The 23622-nt window shown below is 36.9% G+C and overlaps 1 protein-coding gene across 3 annotated transcripts in view; it reads left to right on the plus strand.

The window, feature by feature from the left end:
* The first annotated feature begins 9045 nt into the window (after nucleotides 1-9045).
* Nucleotides 9046-23622, plus strand: part of LOC139959634 (ATP-sensitive inward rectifier potassium channel 12-like) — a 73367-nt gene continuing 58790 nt past the window's right edge. For all 3 annotated transcript variants that reach the window (XM_071957413.1, XM_071957414.1, XM_071957412.1), the window contains exon 1: nucleotides 9046-9409. The gene's annotated coding sequence lies outside the window, so the exon portion shown is untranslated. The remainder of the gene's footprint in view (nucleotides 9410-23622) is intronic.

The following is a 23622-nucleotide window of genomic DNA, read 5'->3' on the forward strand; positions in this document are numbered from 1 at the left end:
TCGGTGAAATATGTCACAAAATTTAAAAGATTGTAGCAGACTTTAGTGACCTTTGACTAAAAATGGGTAAGCCTGGTGGCGTTGTCATTCTTTCAGCCAAATAATGGTGTAAAAGGGTTGGCAGAGCTATGTTTTCACGATGATCTGATCCATCAAAACTAACAAATTTCTGTTCGGACGAGCATAATCAGCTTTGGTTGTGGTCCACAAGAAGACTAGGTGTAGTGTAGATTGAATTGTATATAACTTATTGCCCCAAATAGGTCAAATAATAAATTGGGTGTCACATTCTTTCACTTTGTAGATACTGAAATTAAACAAATATTTGTCATAGGCCTATGATCCACTCGAATGGGAGTTTTACTGGCACAACGTTGGTGTTCAATTCATCAAAATTACACATCTCTCCCAGAGTGTATATATTATTGTTCACTCTTTTTCTTTTCCTTTGGACAACCAAATTTGCTGTTCGGACAACCAAAAGTAAGAAGAAAAAAGTAGGGGAAAAATCCTTAATAATTGGCCCTTGGTGATGTAGGGGTGGTTTTGGTTTGATACAAAGTCGTTACAATGGTTTACCGATGAGTGGACAGGCAATGTGGGATTGACAGAAATCACCAATCCACCCATGAACTGATTAAAAGGCTTCCTACTATAAAATGATAAGATTGCTTTGATGTTGAATTCTTGCAGTCAATTGGAAATAAATGAGAGCTAATATGCGGTATTCTGTTTTGCATAATAATTCTGCAAAGTAGATAAAGATGTTTACATGGATGCAATCAATTAAGATCAGGTTATCATCGAAATATGTTCTGCAAAGTCGAGGCCTGAGTTATTGCATCGTCCAAAACTATTGAATTTGAAGATCTACACTGACAGATGAAATTAAAAAATTGACAGAAGAAATACACAATCGAAAAACTTCTCTATCCACCATAATCAAAGAAAGGGAATACTGAACAACATTTTGGAAAAATGGAACAGAGAATGTTTTCGTGATCTTCTTTGTAGTTTTTAGGATTGTTATAATGAGACAAAATCCACCTTCGAATAAACACTTTAACATCACTAAAATCAAACCAGAAACTATGAAAATTAGTCAAAACATTCTCAGTTTTGTCAATGAAAGGAAATAACTATGCATAATTTCATTATATTTAGTTTAAGAAAAATAAAAAAAATTCTGTATTGACCGAGGAGTATTAATTAAATTCTCATAATATCTTTTCTTATTTATTCCTCTTCTTACTATCTCGGCAGTAAATAGTAAAAAGAACAAAGGGGCAGAAGGATATCTGTACAAGCCATGGTCAAGTTGCTACTTGCTACTACCTATCCATTTTCCAAGCTTTATTTGTTGTCTTAGATCTGCTGCAGTCATCTGACATCCACTTGTTATGATAGATTTAAACCAAAGTTTAGTTTTAGGATAATTTAATACTATTTCATACTTTTACTTTACACACAGCCAGCATAAGGCATGAAATACAAGTATTTAAGCTGCATCAAATTGCTGCTTCAGCTATCTAGATGTCTGAGTTTCTGGTAACATAGATTTTGACTCTCTCCTTAGGCAATAATCTGGCATGTAATGATTGGTTATTAACAGAAAATTGGTTTTATAATCTGTGTATACTTTGAATCCAGCCGTGTGGTGCAAAGGTATACATTATAATGGCATGACGCTGCTAACGACAGGCCATTAGGCACGTCACAGTTTCATCCCGCCATAAACTAATTAGTTTGTATAAGTCACACACCCTCTTGAACTTCTTTTTACGATCCTCATCCAAACAAACTAAACTAATTAACTCATTTTAATAAGAATAAAAATTACCAGTATTCATACTTTGAAGTTCCTCATTTATGAGATTAATGGAACTGATAAAATCCGATATTGTCTCAGTTTAGAATCTCATGATGTGTATGTGTGTGAGTGTGTGTGAACAAGAAACATTGGTACAGTAAACTTGAAAGGTCGTCCGTATTTGGCCCCAAGTTTTTTTTCGATTGTTAGAAGTTTGTACGGGAATTTCCTGAAATATCTGATTGTCTTATTCGTACATTGTGAAGTGTTCGAGTACAGGCCTCAAAATTCAGGCTATTGACTGGCTAAATGCCAGTAGAAGAAAAAAAATCACTTGTTTTATTCTGTCAGTAGACATTAAGAACATGAACATGTGATAAGAACATGAATTGTCAGGCAACATAATTGGCATGATTTCCGCACCTAATGTTAGCCCAATATAGCTGAAAATATAAAATCTTTGGTGATCTTGCTGAAAACACTGCTGAAAGTTAACTCTTTATTCCTTGTCAAAGGCAAAATATTGGGCTGCTCCCAAAGCCTGTGCACAATAAATGATGAATGCTGTTATTCGGGAAAAAAGGTCCAGGAAGAACGGTCCAGGAAGAACTTGATTTTAGCCAATAGATTTGTCAAGCTTTGCAATATTTAGCCAAGTTGTGTCTAAAATTGTGAAATTCTAGGTATGATGTAGGCCATAGAATGCATTGTTGGAAACATCTATTGATTTTTTATGTCCAAATGTCCAAGGATGATACATATAACAACATTCCAGCAACTGAAGCTGATTGAATAATAAAATGTTCGGATCCAAAGCACAGCTTGCTAACATTTTGTGCCAAGAGAGTAAACAAGGTTGCCATGGCAATTGAGGGAAATTTTTAAATTTTATTCCTTTTATATATCACTTATCTATGAAGGAAAGTAAAATTCCAATTAATATCATAAGATTTATAATACCCACAGGTATTCACACAGAAAAAGGGCGCTCAAGCCACAAAAGCTTGTCGCATAAGGTGAATTTAAGCTTCTTTTAAAGGGAGGAGACACTCTTAACCATCTTGATTTCAATTGGTAATATATTCCACAATCGCAGTGCAGCAACTGAAAGAGATCTATCCCCCAAGAATGGTTGGATTTAGATTACTTGAGAAATAACAGAAAGTTGCACTTTATGAAACTCTGAATACAGAGAACACTGATAATCGAGCATTCTTAATGTATCATTTTTCAAGGATAAATCATCAAAAAAGGAATATAATAGGATTGAAAAGCTCTTGGAGATATAACGGACCACCGATTGTGAGTCAATTCTTGTAAGTAGGGCTTCTCCAGTCAAAAATAAATTACATTAAATCAAACATATCTGGAATGGGATAATGTTTGATATGTTCTAATCAAAGGCTGATTGATTGTCCTACTACCTCAGTAAGACAATGAATTTAATATGCAAACAAAATGATGCTGTGATGGCAATTCTACAATCCTCTATACCCTGTACCCCTCTACACCCATCTACAACCTCTACATCAGTGCAAAGAGCTTAATGGGATGAGAAAATTCCACCATCAAATAGATTGAAGTTACATATAGGTTATAAGTACTAGTGACAGCACTTGTAGAAACATTTTCACCAGACAGCATTGAGAATTTGTAAAAGTAAGAGGGCCTGACATTTCGATCCTAGCAGGATCTTCTTCAGAACTGAATGGTATTGAGAATTGTCAGGCTTTCAAGGAACTTATCCTTGGTAGTAAAGAAAGAAAAATCTGTTGTTCCATTGACAGAAAGTTTAAGTGACAGCAATGGAGATCTATTAGTGACAATGCAGTTACTTGTTAAATTTTGTTTAAATTCCAAACACTATAAAAATTGTGTTAATTTCCTAACACTTGTTGCCAAACATGAACTAACACAATGACATGGTCTTTGATTCCAGAGTTTAATTTGATTTATGAGTAATGCAAATAACTGTCACGTCGTCATCAGACAACATGGAACTAAACTATGAATCCTTGTTTAAAACAGGTGGAAAGAATCTTTCTATTTTTGCATAGCGCCACCATTTTTGGAAAGTTAAACTGATTCCCAACTGTAACAATTGCTGAATCTACACACTACTCTGGTCAAAATGCTTTCACAATCAAAGTTTCCTTGGTATTTAAGACTAACAAAGCATCAAGGCTACAGAAGAGTGGGTGAGGTCAGTGTGAGGATAAGGACACTAAGAGAAAGGTAATTGTAGAAAGATTAAGTAAAATGAGTAAGATACAACACACTGTCCTGTGCAGAAGTTTCTAAATAGCTCCAACTATTAGTTATGTGAGCTGGATTATACTTAATTTCAAGATCTTTGAAACAATGTAGTTTGGTGATCATATAATGGGTGGACTGAACATTAAGCAAAATAGTGGTTTCATGAATTGTCAACATATAAGGCATGTATATATATATTTGTAGATTTGTGTTAGATAAAAATTTATTCAATGTATCAATTTAAAATTATACGCAAAAAGTAATTTGGGTCAGTTTTTAAACGGTTCCCTCAACTGGAGAAAATATTCAACTAACATTGAACATAATTATTATATCAAAATATTTGTCAGCCCCATCATAATTTATTATTTTGCCTTAACAAGAAAATATTTTGACCAAACTTGTGAAGGTAGGTAACTTTAGTATAATGAAAATGCGAACAACTTAGCGTTGAAGTAATTACCTTGATTGGCTTCAAATATTTGTCTTGAGACTTTACGTTGACTAACAACATTTAATCAGACATTTTCACTGCCAGATATACTTTTATTCCCTGGAACTAAAGATTTTAATGTTTAAATTTTGACAATGAAATCATAGCGTGTGCAGCTGTTCTCTTACAATACAGACACCAGCTCAGTTAGGCTAAGAACATTTTGCTGCATAAGAATACATAAAAATGGCAACACTAAACTATCAGATAGATCTTTCTTACATCATTTCACTCACAAGAAAGATTTTCAGTGTCATGGTTGAATGTGAAACTGTTAGGTGGTTATCACCAGTTCCATTCATACTTGTTAAAATTTCTTGAATCTGATTGGCCCACTGTTGTCAGCTGACGGTGCATTAATCTATGGATAATGCAGGGTAAACTCACCGGCAGATTAATATAAGTGATAACCAGAATTCCTGAGCTAACCTTCAGTGTGAAGTATACTAACTGTAGTGTGCGAGCAACAACGATGACATCATTTAACAATACTGGCAATAATGTTATTAGGCCTTATGTTATGGAGTTATTTGGCCATCAAAACAAAAATAGGCCTAACATAAGTATAAGAGTCTCAGGAGTTATTGGAGGCCTCGATTAAACAAATGAGGAATGTCCTGAGAGCAACGATCCAAAAAATTGAACCAACAAAAGACAGTTGTACACCACAGTTGACTAGCCAATGTCAGAACACCGTGGATATTAACACTAATGTAACCTCTGACTGATAGGCATTGAAGACTCGCCTCAAACCGCGTGCGGCCATCTGAAAAGTTAACTTTCTGTTGCTTGCAAGTGATGTTTTGTTCGTGTCGCTACAAAATGCAGACAGTAATGAAACGTGGTACCTTGTTATCTTAAGCTGGACCTGAGATGTCCATTGCTGTATCGTTTATACACTGTGCTGTGGGTATTGACAGCAGCTGTATGTACTGACTGTACACTAGTGTCTAATTACCGAAGGTAGCAAGCTGTGTGCGTATTTTCTGGGATCAATGGTGGTGTCTAACACTTCTGTTACACCTCATTCAAAACTAGGTCAGATTAATACCGACATTAGACGTTTCTTTTTGCGCGAGTCTTCACACCCTTTAAGTTAAACTAGGGCCTAGACTGAAGTTTAAACTTTAGTTGGTCTGTATTTTCCTTCTCTAGTCTAGGCCTATTGACAAAATTGTAAGGTTCCCATTTTTTGTTACGATACATGTATTACTTCCCATTTCAATGAGATCTTGACCGAAAATGAATTTGACGTTTCGCGTTACTGATCATGTATGATGTCGCACAACTGCATTAGCCTACGCTTAGTCCTACGTTAGCTTATTTAACGTTAGGCTACAAGTACAACTTACAAGCTGACCCTGATGTTACTGCTTACAGGAATTAAGGGTCTAAGAAAGTAAAACCTTTTATCCTACAATTGTTGTTAACGAATTACCCCTCAATGAATAACTAACAAATTGTTCATTTATATCACCTTCATTGTCTGTTTCCCCACAGAATGTTAATTTTTAGCAAAGAGTTAGTATTTTCACTTTCGATACCGGTAAACCACGGAAATATATACTACTTCCAGATGCAGGATGAAGAACACGCTAAGTTTTCTAATTTGCCCGGCAGCATGGGAAATGGTGCAGTGAATGTGTTAGTTCTTTTTATACAACATCTAATTGTATTCTGGTCATTTGATTGGTCAATTGCTCGTTGATTGGTCAATTGCTCGTTGATTGCAACTCGGCTGCGCCTCGTTGAATGGAACATTCCATCTTTCAACTCATGAAATATTTGCACTATTGCACGAATGGAAACCATTCATTATTTGTATAATATTCATCTACCTGCTGGGGTATATAATCATGCATTCCCTTATTCGCCCTGCAGCCGGATGAAATATTGAGGGCACTACAACGAGTAACATAATGATTTTCTTTGATTCCACCGTACTAGTACCGCAGGCCAGGCGAATGCGCACGACCCGCAAACTTTCTGTGGTACACAAATGTGTTGACAGCAATTGAAGTTAGAGGGAATTCTGTACATTATGTGAATAAGACAAATGTAAAAAAAAACATATATTCATACGTAAATGCAGCACAGAATTGATTTCTGTTCTGTAATATATACAGACGCAGCTATGTATGTTGTAGGCAGTTTAGGTTATGAACGTACGTGTACTTTCTTATTATAATTGTTTTAATTTCTTAATTTAGAAATATACTCTTTTTATTATTACGTACTTTTCATGATGATTGTGTAGATTCTTATTATCGTCGTGTAGTTTCTTATTATTAATCTTCTGTATATTATTATCCTGTTTACTCAGTAAATTATGGTATAAAATGAGTATATAATCATATAAATCTATATTATCATCATAAGTTGTGGTCCTTTTGGCGTTCCATATGAATCTGTATTGGTTAAATTGAGAAAGTTTGGGGTGCACCCCTCCCAAGGGCGGCGGAAGCACTTTTAATCTGGGGGGGGGGCACCGACATCAAAGGGCACTTTGCAGAAATTCGATTGGACTGATGCAGCCTTATATTTAGTTTCCTTAATAACTCTTATTGTCTTATCTTATTTGCGTATACACATCACTCCATCAACGCCCCCACCCCCCCCCCCCCTTCAAGGAAAATATGCATACTAGCACTGCAATATCCAATGTGCAAATTGGGAAACAAGGAACAAGTTTTCTTTTGAGACAAAATGAGGTGAAATCATGCTAGTTGCTAATGTAGGAATCCTCCGAGTTAGAGTTTATTTCTTGTTAATATCTTAACAAATTTTTTCCATTCGAAATAGCTTGAGTTTGACCCACAGAAATTCATTAAAAGTCATGGGCGTAGCCAGGATTTGCAATGTTGTATGCACGACTATCTGAGCGGAGCGCCACCATCGGTTGGCGCGGAGCGTACAAGAAAATTTTTGGTTTTACAAACCCCTCAGATGGCCGGAAACGGCCCTTCCCGAGTGTTCATTCTGGTTCCCTGGCCTCTTGCTAACTTGAGACACCTCAATTTTTATGTAGAAAAAGGGCACATTTTTAACCTGAGGAAAAGTGGGGGGGGGCACGTGCCCCCTGTGCCCCCCCGGTTCCGCCGCCCTTGACCCCTCCACACCCTATTTCTACCTCAGAAAAATAATTATGTACAGTATAGGTATTAGCGTGCACAACCTCGCGTTCAGACTGATAAATATAAATATTTTATAGTCTAAATAAGCCCCAGAATCTTCCATGTGACATCTAAAATATCTTTTTCGTTTCCTAGGGGAAAATCCCAAATATTCCCAACCATATACACCTACAGTCGACATATATGACCCGCGCAGCCATACCATCCTTTATAAAACCTACATCGGCCTGGCATGGTCACACACACTTGGAGCATTGATTTGTTATGGAACAACTCCATGCTTTAAGACTTTCATTTCCCTTCAAATGCGTTTGCGAGAAAAGTAAGGAAATTAGTCTACATACATAGTTTTGAATTTCAAACATTCAAAAATTAACAGAACAGAAACCTTGTAAGTAAGTCAACAACATAAAACTGATTGATGTCTTTGTACTTGTTCAATTTTGTAAAGAATTTTCCAGCAGGTTTTCAGTGGATCGTTGAACATTTATTAAATTCGATTATATATCAATCCCATTTTAAGGCTGTTCTTGATTTGATTACTTCCTTATAAACAATTAGTCAGCTAAATTTCTTCAATTTAATCATCGCTTCGGTGTGATTCTTGTTTAGGTGATATATGCACTCCGTATATAGCGAAACCCCTACAATTCAAAAGGAATTGTCAATAATAATAAAAATGTTATATAGGTCCTGGACCATGTCCCTCTGTCCGGAGCGGAACGTTCGTTTTCTGCATTTATAGGACGTATTTAAGATATTGAAAAAAAGAGAGGCGGGGCACGGCTCTGGGGTCTTTGAAAAAATGGGCGAGGGTGGAATTGTACTATTATTAATATACCCATATCCCCATGATCCCTGCATGGCATGTTAATGTCCTAGTTTCATTGAATTTGGTGATTCACTTTTAGAAGTGGTGGAAGGTGGCTCAATTATATCGGAGTACAAACTTCAAGGGGCACTGGGCGACCATTCGCCGTACGGGATTAATCGTGCAAGGGCATATGTGCGACTTTGACTTATAAACCACACAATAACTCAGCCAAAATAACAAACGGGCAGTTATTACAAGAATTTACTATCTTAAAAACAATGGGGACCTTTTTACCTCGCGAAAAGGTTACTTTTCGGGTATTTAACAATACTGGGGGCGGTGCCGTTCCCTCCCCTTCCCAAAAATCCTGTTCACTTTTCCACGAGCAGGGGTTGATTTATGTAAGGCAGTAGGCCTTACGTACACGTTGACGCCGTTAGACCGGTTACAAACAGCATCACACGTTGAGCAAATTTTAAACAAAGGAAGTAAAATACACAAATATAGTGATGTGCACAACTAGCCTCGCTTATCGTGAAAGTATAATGCTCAGCACGGTGTAGCTGAAGGCACAGCGCGAGCGACGAAGACAACTTTCCATTTTATGGCGCGCTGACCAGTCTCGGCCACGCGAGGATGCCAACCTACTCTCTATGAATACCACACATATATACATGCACAGTACTAAGACTAACTGATGGTACGGGAAGGTACGAAAAGAATATGGGCGAATTTTATAGTAACACACATGGGCTATTAATCACAACTGGCAGCGGTACAATTAAGCACGGATGTTCATCGATACGCATTTTTTTTTTAAATTCGCGTAGTTTGTTTTATATAACTGTATTTAGTTTAATGCTTGTTTGATATACTTACGGTGAAGCTTAACAGAAAAAAAGGTAAGTTTAAAATACTTTGATTGCAAATTTCGAGAGGGAAATATAGGCATGCATTGTAAGGCTAGGTTACCTTATTCATTGTACAGTCGTTTTTTGAACTTCATTTGAACCCGACTTTAGGTTGAAACCTAAAAGTTGTCAAAACTTTCAGAGTGAGGAGTCGATAAGTATAAGTGTTAGACAAAATGTGTTTTTTAAATGTATTACTATTAGGCCTGAGTGAGAGTAACCCTGCACTTTCAATCAATTTATTTTTGGCTAAGCCAAGCCTAAGTTAGAGTAGACTAGGCCTAGCCGTAGACAGGTCTAGGCTAGTCTGCTCCGGCGATAACATTTAGGCCAAAGGGCCTAAGTTAGGCCTGTAAAAACCAAGTAGCCTAATTTTGTTGTGGTACATGCCTTAGAGGTATCATGCAATCAAGTGATCATGCTTTGCTCAAGTCATGAGTCACAGCTGGTCTCAAGAATGTGTATAGTTTTGACAATATATCCACTGACTATTTCATGTTTGCTAATACTAGTAGTAGCATGGTCACTTCGAAGTTCGGACACCTAAGCCTTAAAACACCCCCAAACTAAATCTTCTGGTATAAATCACCGGAAAATATACCTCATATGGTGGGAGAATTGTGTTATAGTACGATACACGGCCAACTTTCTTTCCTGCACACTGTTTTCACGTTGTAATCAAAGAAGATTCTTCGTGATTGTGGAACTGGTATTTCTTTGCTAGAGTATTGCGAAGTACGGACACGCAACCCACAGTGTGGAGCTGGTGATAAAATTGGTGGCGCAGTTGCTCTTTCAGTAATTATAACTGACTTCATAGATCGTCGTCATTTTATTGACAAATATGTAAGTAATTTCTTGCACATGGGTCATTTTGGAGAGAAAATAACTGTAGCTTCGTACTTTTTGGTGAAATTTGGCTCTTCCTGTAGGTTTTCATGGTGAAATCATGTATTTCTTAGGGTGTCCGAACTTCGCAGTATGCCGAACTTCGCAATACTGACTATAATAGTAGTTGGCCGTGGCTATTCTTACGACGAGTCGTATCAATTATTTATAAACTATTCTTACGACAAAGGCAAATTCAAGCGCAGTAAAGTAAATAAAGCAACTGCGCATGTAGTAGGGGTAACCCTAACCCAAAACATAACCCTAAACCTCAGTCCTAACTCTTACCCTAACCCTAACCGGAAATTATTGTTTCTCCTCATCGTAAAAATAGTACTCCTGGTCACGAAAATAGCAACTGCGCATGCGTAGTCGGGAATTATTCTTACGACTAGTCGTAACAATAGCCACTTTGATAGTAGTTAGTACTGAGTAGTACTATGTAGTAAGTTGTACCAGTTCTACCAGAGGTCATTGTCTTAAACTCCAGAAGTTACAAAGTAGGATTATAATATTCGGCATAACATTTTTTTGTAATAGGGTTGTGAATGAGCCGAACGGTTTGCCTGAGAAAGTTGTACTTGCTAGTGTAGTGTGAATGGGTTTAAGAATGCTTTGGACAAGCACTTTAAGAATTGTATGATTTGTAATCTGGTCTGATTTTTGTGTCTACAGTTTTTCCCCTCTCCCATAGGGTCCTTAATTAATGGTGACTTGATGGTCCCCCCTGATCCTTGGATCCATTGGACTTAGATATTTTTTCCCTTTTTTCGAATGTACAATGCATATACTTGTAAAACGGGCGATATCAAACGGGGTAAGTGGTCCGTTTTTGTTTCTGTTGCCAACGAACCAACAGGCTACGCAGTCATTCTGTGAAGGAAAGTAAAGCCTGAAGATGTGGGGTTACATCCAACGGGAACGTGGGGATTCGGGGCGACATCCAACGGGCTACTGGGTCTAGCTTTGTGTTTAAGTAAACCCAACGGGCTACGAAGTCACCCTACCCCTAACCCCTAACCCTAACTCTTTATAGTAAAGTATACACAAAAACGTTTTCAAAGTAAAGTAAAACGTAAGGTACGTCTGGGCGACATCCAACGGGCTACAGATACCCTAACCCTAACCCCTAACTCTAACCCTAACCCTAAATTTTGAAGAATGTAGTGGCTAGGAGCCAACGGGCTACGAAATCATTCTTTATAGAAAAGTATACACATGTTATCACTTATCCACCTTTACCTCGTAGCCCGTAGCACCTATTTTGGTTAAGTTTCAATAACGCAGGGTATTCAACAGCTATGCCGACCCATGCACTAGCTTTGGAATTTTGGTAGAGATTCCCAACCTCAACAATCTTTTGTGAGGAATTTTGGAGTTCTTGTAGAGAATTGTATTCAAAATGTTTTTTTGTAAGATCTATGTTGGATGTTTCATCACATATCCATGTACATGAAAAAAAAAACCAAAACACTGAACCATTGACTATAGAGTTGGCTTTTTGTATTAATATCAAACACTTTACTCTATTTCAGACACAGTAATACGATAAGAATATAATAATTTTGTAATTCTAACCAAAAAAAAATAGAGATGTATCAGGATTCAAATATGGACATAATTAAGAAGGAACAATTTATAATCAAGATCTGAGGCTCAAAGTAAATGCATTTACAGTAAGAGATCAATAGCCTTTCAATCAAGTTTTTAATACATTTAGCTACATCTTTTTGCAGGTAAAACTTTAAAATGTCAATTTGCAAATTTTCCCAAGATTAAATTGGTGTACAAACTTAAAAGAACTTTTCTTTTAAGCAAAATTAAAGGCTTCTTTTGTTCAGCATTACTATGCCCAGGTTCACCTCCAGCATTGACAATACTGTTACTACTTATAGGCTTCATAACTGATGCACCTTCGTAATTGACGCAACTTCAAATATTACTAGCAGCGATACAGCAGGCAACCTAAACTTTTTGCAGCCTAGCAAAGTTAGATATTTGATGAGTTTTAATCCATTTCAGGAATATGCTGATAAAATTGTTTTTTTTTTTTAAAGCTTTTAACACCCTCCCCTCAGTTTTGCACATTTTTTGACATTGCAGACATTTTGTGGTCAAATTCTGCTCAATTGTATGTTGCGTTGGCACAGAAAAATAAATATTTTGAGATCATTACATTACTGAGGACCTATCCGTATGAAAAACGATTTCGTTGAAAGACATCGTTAATCAAATCCTTAAGTGCATCAATTCTGAGCCCATCATGCTACTTGTGGCGTACGAAGCACATTTTCATATTCGTGTGCAACGCTATCTTCTTCAGAACTAACCTTTTTAGTTTGACATCTTTGTTCATCTCGGAACGTACACTGATGAAAAACCCAAGGATTTTGGGGAAACAAGTGGCACAAACGTGTACGTCTATCGTGCAGACGACAGGCTGATGACAGTTACAATTTACAACTTTTAATGTTAATACAGAACAGCCAACGAAATACAGTAGTCTTAGGCATTCAGGTTATCCATGCAGTCACTTTGTAAATTTCTCGAAAACTTTGTTTACGCATGGTCATGAGTGGAGTACAGTAGTTAGAGAAGACGTTTGGCATATATGAAGTTAAATTGTAAAGGTCATGCAGAATTGCAGACTTGGGTCATTCATTGCAAGTGATGCAACTTGTTTAGCAGCTAGCAGACAGTGCTAGGTTAAGGCTAGGCTAAACTTAAACAAGGCTAGCGTTGTATGCATAGGAAAGCCGTGTAGATATGAGACATTTACGTTATTGATAATATGAATGAATAAAACAGGTTTTGCGGTGAGTTATTATCAATATATATTTAATTTAAATAAACACTTTCTAGCACATGTCATTTCTGTATATTGTATGGATTTTAGGTTATTGTTGCTGTTACTGAAATTGCTTAGTGGAGGGGGTAATTTGCCAGTGACTGTGCGAGAAGTTCCCGGTGAATGTGCACGACCATCCCGCACTGCTTCAAATGTTATTCGGGATTGTGAGAGCTGTCTGCGTGATTCGTGCAATAGCGCTGCTAATGCAAACCCTGCTTAAAAGTCAATGGAAAATCCTTCTAACTTTAACAGAATACAGTTTACGTACAGTAAGCTAGCCATTCATAGTGACATACAGTTACTATATGTCATGAAGAATCATTATTTTAACATTTTTACAGGGTGAAATAATGATTCGTGAACAGCTAACACGTAACATTGCTATATATATACTGTATCCCTGATGTTTTGTATATATGCAGTAACAACTGCCCAATTTCTCCAGCAGCAGTTTTCCTTACAACCTGTAATACATTTAAAAAAAATACACATTTGCAGTTTTCTTATATAAAATAGGTACAATCCTGTGGAATCTTGCCGACAGAGCAGGAAATGTTTAGTATATCAAGCCAACATTAGATATGATGGAACAATCGGGACTAGTGAAAGTGAAAACACAGGTCATTGTATGGTAAAAAGGAAAGTAGGCTTACTCTCACAGAAAAACTATGTGCATAATATGGTATTTGTAATTGTATAGTGCTATAGTAGTGCTCAGCTGCAGTAAAAGGAGAATTTGAATTGTGAAGGACACTTTCAGGCTTCAGCTAGTGATAGCCTTCTACATGCAAGTATCTCTCAAGTTACATAATAGGTTTTACGTAACCAACCCACTTCATCCACCTCAGTAACTGAGACTTTTTTTTTCTAAATCAACTCTGTAGGTTAGTGTTAACGAACATAGACCTACATCTGATTAACAGACAAATAGACATGACAGGAAGACAGACAACAAAACAGATTTGTTAAATTATTTTGTGACTATAGCATGTGATCGCAAGCAGTTTCCTGAATGGTGTGTTTAGTACAGTGCGTAAGAATGTACAGCATTTGACATTGAAGAATAAAAAAGTAAAGTTGAAATTGAAAAGTTAGCAATCAAGACTGCCAAGTGCAAAGACGTTGTCCAACAGTACTAAGATAGTAATGGAATGTAACTAAATTTGCTTTGAAAGATATTTAAACTAAACTTGTTTAAAGAAACTGACTTCTCTTTTCTTCATCTAGATACAGTAGGCTTTTCTCTACAGATGTCTTTCTTTTCAGGAAGCTCATAATGAGCTCCCATATATAATTAAAACACCCAGAAAGTTTCTGCTTTTCTCCCCTTGTCATAGGCAGAAGGAATCTATGTGATGGTGATGGCGAGTGTGTATGTGTATATGACACTTGCCTGTAAATACGGTAACTCAAAAAGTAAATGGTGTATAAACTTCATGCCTGGTATGTGGATCAGTCTTATTGAGTACAAGAACCATAATTCAATGGTCATTTGGGGTCAACAGTGGTCAAAAGCCTGAAAACTTTGTAGACACAATAACTCAAAACGTGCAGCTTTGTTGAGCTTCATACATGGTACGGCGATCCAGCTTCTTGAGTACAAGAACCCTATTGAAATTGGTGGAGGTCAAAGGTCATTCGCATTCAACATTTCAGTCTAAGTCTGAAAATCTTGTAAACATGATAACTCAAGAAGTACACATTTATACTTAGTATGTAGCTCCAGCTTGGTGAGTGCAAGAATCCAATTGAAATTGGAAGAGGTCAAAGGTCACATGGGGTCAACAGGTGTCAAAGTTTGAAAACCTTTTAAACATGATAACTCCAAAATTGAAGCGGTCTTTAATCTCTCAATTCTCCAATGTTATAATTTTCTTATGGTGAACATAGTTTGGTTAAATCTAAATCACTTTAGCTGACTTGTGTGAAGGGGCTCCATAGGTATTTGGCAGAACATACAGTCATCCAGGAAATGAAATCTGCTTCAGAGAGTTCATATTCTTGCTTTAAACTGCACTTAAAGTTCTTTTCATCCTCAGAGTTTCAATGGGTCAACAGGTTATCTCTATGCTGCAAAAATTGGCTCATGGGGTCAACAGGTTAAATCTCAAATGTTTAAATATTTCACAATGTACAAACAATGTCATGGATTCTCATTCATTAATAACAATTATTGAAGGGATTTGCTAAAGAAAATGTATTTTTATTCATACATCTATGTGTCTTAATTTCACCTATAGAAAGACTGGTCTTCCTGGATAGTGAAACAATTTGGAATAAAAATTCTATGCTGTAAAATCCCACCAGTAAATGACATGGTTGATACCCACAAGGGAGTGCTACAAATATGAGCTGAAAATCTCTGATTTTTTCTTTTTCTCACTTACTGATCTACAGACACCCTTTAAGCAACATTGTCCTAATCACTCTAATAGGCATTATCATGAAAATAGCTGCAACTCCCATCAAATCCATCAAAGATTAACCATTTTACAAGTCTTTAGGTATAAAAATTAGCTAATTATGCACATGATGATGTAAAGGGAATGACTGCCTAATTTTCTGCTACATTTTTATTCCTATGTTTTATCTCCTTCATTTCAAGGACACTGAACATAGGTTTGTGGCCTAAGGCAATTTTTGGAAATTTTTATTGTCTTCTTTGTAAAGAGGAACATAACATTATTCAAATGATATATGTGGGCTTGTAACAAGGAGTTAAAGTTCTAATAAAGGCTCAAAATAAGAAATTTTGATGAGAGCAAACCTCCACGTCATAGTTTGCGCATTACAGGTAATGAGTTTCCCAGATTTATCAAAATTTCAAATGTGTATGTCTTGGAAACGAAAAGAGTTTTTTGGAAAATTTCAACAGATTTTGAATGAGATTATCACACGCAGCAAATGTACTGAATATGGGGCAAATTAGCTAGGTGTCAGTAGTACTTAATTCTTGGACACATTTAACCCACTTGCTCTATGTCATTAGTCTGATAGTTATTTTGAAATTTTGAGCACATTGTATGGCAAGGAATCACTTTAAGCCAGCTGGTTTTCTGGTTTCGCTTCGCTTTGGAATTGTTCTGTGTCTAGTTGATAAACTGTTTTGTTATAATGGGAGTTACATTCAGTGTCAAATAAGTAATAACATGAAAACACTTGTAATGAAGGACTAAAGCCACCTTTTTTTTTGCTCCTGACATCAAGGTTTTTTAGGTTGTCAAAACTACAGCTGGTTTTGATAGTGGAATAAAGTAGCTACCTAAAGTATTAAAAGTAGCATAATACAAACAGTGAAGGATGCAATGTACTGTATGCTACAGGAAGTTGTAATATTGTTCACTCTGAAACCAACATTAAACCAAAATTCAAGGAATTTGTTTATGTACACAGTTACTGTACAGTAGTCATTCTATGTAAACATGATCAGACAATCTACATATACTGATTCATCCATGGTCTCATTCACAAAGTACACATTGTGAACTTTTGTAAAAGGAAAACCCATATATTTAACATCGATTGGTCATTTCAAAGATCCAGGAGAATTTAACAAATTACTTAAAACAGAATAAAAAAGTGGGGGGGGGGGGGGAGGATGAGGGAAGAGAAACTTCCAAAAGGAAAATGACTACAATGGCTGCATTGAATTTCAATGTTTTCTGTCTCATTGTTTATTTGTTTTTTCATTGTTAATTTTCAAACAACAAGGTAGTACTTCGTTGACTTTTAAGGAAACACACGCCCAGCCGTTGTTATTGGTCTACTGTATATGGTAAAGGTACAGTGACTCATGAACAACTTTTTGGGAGATATCACAGAACTATAATGTTCCTGACCTTCACAGACAATGCTAAAGACTTGGTCAAGTAAAGACTTGGTCAAGTCTAAATATGACATCATCAATTGAACCATGTGTGTTTTCATTGCTTATGTCCTGTTTTTCTCTTGACAATGTTCATGTTAATTATGGGGAATGGGTAATGTTGCAAATTCGGACTCTAAAATGATCTCCTAGCATAATGGCATACTGTACTGTACCTGTACTAAGGGAGACATTTGCTTCAGTTTTAACTCTGTGAACAGAAAAACAGAGAGAAAGAGTCGATTGTTCCAGATCCTAGTGGCAGTATGACATCACAGATAATTTACAACATGTTAAGTGCCTAGACATGACTTTTGCACTACTGTATCTCTCAAATTATGGAACATGATCTGACATTTCCTTCATTTATCGTGCTGCAATATTCAACCTGTCTGATCTTTTGGAACCTTTAATATGATTTCAGTCATCATTTTTTTATTTCACACCTGTTATTTACAGTAATTTTTAACCCTTTAAAGGTAGTCAGTATAGGCCCCAAATTATAGCACTAGATATAATTGCTAGAAGTTTTCAAAAAGTACATTTCTAGAGGTCTTTACTTTCCAAATTGTTCTCAGACCTTTTTAAGGAACACACAAGATGACTGAATGTCCCAGTGAGGAAAATTTCCACAAGGGTTGTAATAAAAACAGTTTAAGTATTTTGACCAAAGGTGACCATATTTGAATATCTAGCATATTTGGGGCCTGTACAGCATACCTTTAATATCAATGCATCAAGGATGCTGATAGTCACAAAAACTGACTGAAAGCCACCTCAGTTATAATGTCTTTGTACCATACTTTCCAGACGGTAAAATTATTTTAGGTTGATCTTCATTAATGTAAAAAATTACCACATCGTAACTTTCAAGTTGATACAGTATCTTGTAAGTGTAAGTTACAGGGCAAGTTTGATTTTCTTTCTTTGGTGATTCTATAGAAGAATTATTTCGTCATACTAATTACAAGAATAAATTATAAAAATTTCGAAAGCTAATTCCAAATATTGGTAGGCTCATAAAAGTGTTCATCATGACAGTGTCGGTCAGCTTAATGAAATCAGCTGTCATATTTTGGTGAACGATCGTATAAATGTGGCTTTTCTTTCCAGCTCAGTTCCAGGAATATTACAGTTCATAAGTTATGACTAGTTTCTTCCTGGTTACAGTCGTAGATTTGGTTATATATAGTTGATGTGAAGTTGATCTGAAGCAAAACATTAAGGGGAAAAGTTAAAACCTATAATCCATGAAGCAAAGCTGTTCTACTTCTTTGGCAGTAGTTTCATATAGTTTGTATATATTATTTTTTCGACAGTACTGTACCCTCTGAGTCTTGAAGGAATGCAGTTACTGTACGTAGAAATAGCTGTACAAACGTCATGCACAGACTTAACTTCCAAGGTGAAGAAGATTGATTGGTTGGGAAAGCTGGAGAAAAACCACAGTTAATAATGAGACGGTATAGATTACTGTTGATGACGCACTAGTTCGTTTAACCATTGATTTAAATTACGCATCCAGATTGTCAGGTTCATTATATCGGCACACAACCCCGGCATAGTTCATCAGCCTCGCTGCTGCTTTTAAGAGACAAAAGAAATATATATATATATTATATATATGTGTGGATTATTAGATTGATAAAAGACTCGATTCTGTATTCTGATTGGTCAATGGTTAAATCTTTGGCATATACAGTACTGTACAGTATTTACTAAATATTGAGTTTACTCTGAAAAGATAATCCTAAATATGCTCCGACACTCCGCATACATATAAGATAGGATAAGACGTTTTGGAGAAAAGGAAAAGGATGGAGAAGGGAAGGCGATTTGTTTAACGAGCTTGCGGCGTTGATTGACTTCCAGTACTACGTAGGAAGTCACATCCATCTGCCCATTCCATGGATGTGACAGAACCTATGGTATCATTGGTGTGTGCACAGGATTTCAAAGTTTGTGAGAGGGAGGAGGGAGGGGGGGGGTGGAATTTGTTAATATCTCTGAATATTGTAGGTAGGGATATATGAACAATTATGGAAGGCCCAGAAGCAAATGAAGAATTTTTATAAAGGAGTGGGTTGGCACTGGGTTCTCAGGCATCCTCCTCAAAAGAACTCCCTTGAATGAACCATTTCCCTGACTGACGATGGAAGTTGGGGTGGGCAACGCCCACCTGGCCCCCTTTGCGCAAGTCACTGCTGGCTTACTCTCATATGAGTCTTGTTCCTTTTCTGCACCTGTTTAAAATAGTAAAAAAAAATATGTCCACTTATACAAATTCAGAAGTTATAGAAGAAAAATTTAGTCACTACTACAACAATGCACAGTATGGAAAAGGAAAAGATCATTTCCAAACATCCCAGATATGTAACAAAAATGTGTTTCTGGACCTCTCAAGAAAAGTCCACAGCTATCACACCCAGCAGCCATGGACTGCTAAAAGGAATGAAGAGTATTGTAATGTTGTACGTTTGTTAACTATTGGTAGATCTGGACATAAGAGTAACATTTTTTATTTTAGTGCAACTGGGCTTGTACCCCTTATTCTGTTAGGTTTTAAGGATGCAACGAGTTCAAGTTTACTTCTCTCCTCTCTTACCTGTCTTCAGTCTACTTATATTCACGTTCCTCTACCTAACCTACTAAACTTGGTAACGTTTTCGCATAGCCCCCCCCCCCCCCATCCCTGGCTCTGCTCACTCCTCCTCTACCGCTAAGAAGCCAACCTACAAGATATTCCACAGACTTTGGCAAAACTTCAAAACCTGCATAAACTATGAGATATATACTGTATACTCAATAACATAATAGGCTTATAGGATTCATACAGTAAGACCATCACAAATCTCCTTATACTTTTAGTCAATTGGATGAAGAAAAAGAGGAAGTTCTTTGGAGGAAATGGTATCCATGGCAAACTGGTAAAATATGGTCACCGTTTGGTAATATATTCCCGGTTTATAATACACAAAATTGGATTGTCCAATTATTTAATATCACTAGTACTGTATTAGTTTTGTTTTCAGAAATAAAGTTGAATAGATTTTATGCAGCGTGGCGAAGTTGTTCATGTCTGCCTTTCACCGTACAGTAGTCACAATAAAAGATGACGATTGAGCAAACTCCTTTAAGATAGGGATCTGGTTATGAACTGTTAGGTGAATATGCTGATGGTGGATTAACTAGTTCATTCAATTATCTTCCTCAAGGTCTGATAATTTTGTCGTAGCGCGTCTTCGTCTTGGGGGGAGACATTCATTAATTTTTTATCGCACCCGTAGAGTCGTAACAAATTTAAAGAAGCGTGTTAGGTCAGACGATTGTAATATTGTCGCCTACCTGTGGTGTAACATTGAGATCACCTGCATGGACCCTTCTTTTTGGACCTCCTTTGACCCAACATTTTATTCAAGGTGTTTTATATCTCACTATGGGGAGGGAGTGGGGGAGAGGAGTTTGCATTCATGCCTACTCTGGGAATGTTGAGGGCATTCCTTGTCCTAAACTACTTGCCTTGATCAGTCATAATATACAGTACAACAATGTCTTCATCATCATCATCATTTGTCTTAGGGTGACAGTCAGTTAAATCCTTACCACCCATTTAATAATGTTCACTCTCCACACTGTGAGCTGTTGCTATGGTGATGCAATATTTGATATGTTGGTACCAGATCAGCTTGCCTTTTGTGTTCCACTCCATGCCATCATGTCTGCACTGTACATTCAGAAGAATTTGATTTAATTACAGTAGTGTAATGAAGTATCATTGAATGGTCGGTAATGAGTATCCCACCCATGCTGGGCAGTGCAATTCATTTGGAACACAGCAGTGATTTATATTTATATAGAGCTATATTACTGCCATATATATATATATATATATAGCTACTGTCATGGTTGGAGGAGTACAGATCAGCAATATCTGTTTGTAGTACCACACTCATGAATGGAAATGTTCAGTACTTACAGTACAGGAGAGAAGTATGCATGCAAATCATAACTACAATGCACAGTTTGCAAAGTAATATTTTGTTGTTACAGTAGTAGTACAGTAGCTTCTGGGATTGTAGTTCAATGAGAGTTAATACTGTACGTTTTATGATACAGTTGTGAAAACAAAAATTGATGTCCATTTGACCGTGACAAACAAGACCCACCCTTCCAACCCTAAATTTCGAAGACGACAACAAAAATGCAATGCAGTACTGTACAATAATATATTCAACTGTGAGATTAGTTACATGTATGACATCATTCATCTGATTGATCTTGCCCTAGTTTCCTTCCCTACCACCCACCCACCTGCCTGACCCACTCATTCCCCATCCCAATCCCTTTACTTTCCACTTCTCAAAACCATTCCCCTCCTGACCCCTTTACCATTCCACACCCCACCTCCATTCTCATTCCACACCCCAATCCCTTTACTTTTTGCTTCTCAAAACCATTCCCCTCCCGACACCTTTACCATTCCACACCCCATCTCCATTCTCATTCCACACCCCACCCTTTTACCTTTCCACATCCTACTACCATCACCATCCCCCACCCCAATCACATTCCTATTCCCGGAACTTTTTTTAACTTTAAATCTTCAGATTTGTGTGAATGTCACTTTCACATTGTCGTCATCTGTCTGATTCACATCGATACCCAGAAATCACCAAGTGGCACCCATGTCAGACATCTGGGGGGGTGGGGGGTCCAAGCTGTAGACAGATGCAGCGCCCGTTATTAGAGATCTTTTCTAGACACAGTGCCACTTTACATACAGCAGAGAGTGCATGATGGGTGGAATTTGGTATTTATAGTTATTCTCTCATTCTTGCTTTCTTTTCCTTTGTTTTACCGCGTACCAGTTGTTAATAAACCCTCCTGCTGGAATCTTAACTCATAGATAATTTGTCTTCGCCAGTAATTCTTCAAACCAATTTACCGAGAAATTGACTGGGCGCTTTGTTTTATCGTGAGCAGTTGTCGTGAGTTAGGCAGTTTTGTCACCGGGGATGTAACATGGGCAATGGTGATGACAGATCAGATGGATTTAGAGCAAGCATCTAGCACTGACATGATAAGCATAGAGTTGAACAATTTGGAGCTTCTCAAAGAGAATTGTTGACCCACTCACTCGTACTGTAGCTGATACAGTATTACCATGCATTAATAAAACCTATTGTTAAACAGTAGGTTGGGTAGATGGAAATGCTTGTGGTGGGTGGAGGCAGGTCAGTTAGTGTCTGTTGTACAAACCTCAAACATCAGTATGTACAGAAGTATTATTCTGGTATTTCCCAGCAATTGAGTATGTCTTCGAGACGGGCAGTTTGTTGTGTCCCAAGTTTGTACAGCTACTACCATTACCACAAGAAGCTAAGACCGATCTGCAATAGAATTTTCAAGGTTTCTTTGTACATTCAATCATCTCTCATTTTTCCTTTTCTTTTTTTTTCTTACTATGGAGGGCAAATAAGATGGGAATTTACTCAGTGCAATTTGAAGCATTGATATTTGCTTCCTTTTTAAAAAAATTAATTAAAACAGTATATTAAATGATCCATCATTGAATGGAAACAATACATGACACGATTGCAGCTGTACGGACCAGAGATACTCACTTTAACTGGATAAGATATTAATCTCTGAGATGACAACGATAATTTTTTTAGTGTCACGGATGTCTCATCCTTTGGTAGTTGTTTCATTTTTAGATTGTAGTAACTGCCAATGCAAAATAGATCAACCCCCCCCCACTAACGTCGTCGGCAGAGGCCATTTGACAATTTCTCTGGAAGTGATATTTGATATGGGTAATCATGACTCAGGAAGAGTCGGGCACGTAGTCTGTAGGTGGATTAATGAAGAGATGTAAAAGCAGAGCTCTCGGACGACGTGGTCATCGAGTTTTTCCGAGATATCGCCAGCATTTATTGGGGTGACTCAAACTGGTTGCGTCATTTTTGGAATATTGATGATCACGGACAAATCGAGACGAGCGCATGATTCAGTTAGCGGTACTATTGTGACGGAAATAGATTTGCAATTTAATAAAAAATAAACTTTGATATTCTTCTATGTTAATTTTTGAAAGACAGATTGGGCGAGAAGGATGTTAATTGTTGAGTGTAGGTGGGGATGGACAGAATCCAACAGTCTTGAGGAGAGTGTGATAGGAGAAGAATATTGTCAGTTATAAGCATTAAACTGTAGTTCCGAAAGGAAATTGTCCTCTTTGAAATGGACTCTCATAATGTTACCACAGTTCATGTTTAAAATTTTCAAAATGTTATGTTTTTCTCAAACTTTTTTCACCCAATTTTTACTAATATTTTCCCTACGACTACTATTGAATGAATGCACATGCAAGGTACTGTAGAGATGGACTACAGACTTGAAGATATTTTTTTCTTGAAAAGAAGTCCAAGGAATAATTCACGGTTTCTTTTCCAAACATGCCTACTCATCACCATCATATATATATGATACCTGTATAGAATAGTTTAAACATACTGTACTGGATGCCTTTATACATCCTAGTTGCTTTTACTTTAGTGGGCATTGATACAAATGGTTTCTCTTATTTGTGTACAAGAC

The sequence above is a fragment of the Apostichopus japonicus genome, chromosome 19 (assembly GCF_037975245.1).
Source record: "Apostichopus japonicus isolate 1M-3 chromosome 19, ASM3797524v1, whole genome shotgun sequence".
Classification (NCBI taxonomy): Eukaryota; Metazoa; Echinodermata; class Holothuroidea; order Aspidochirotida; family Stichopodidae; genus Apostichopus; species Apostichopus japonicus.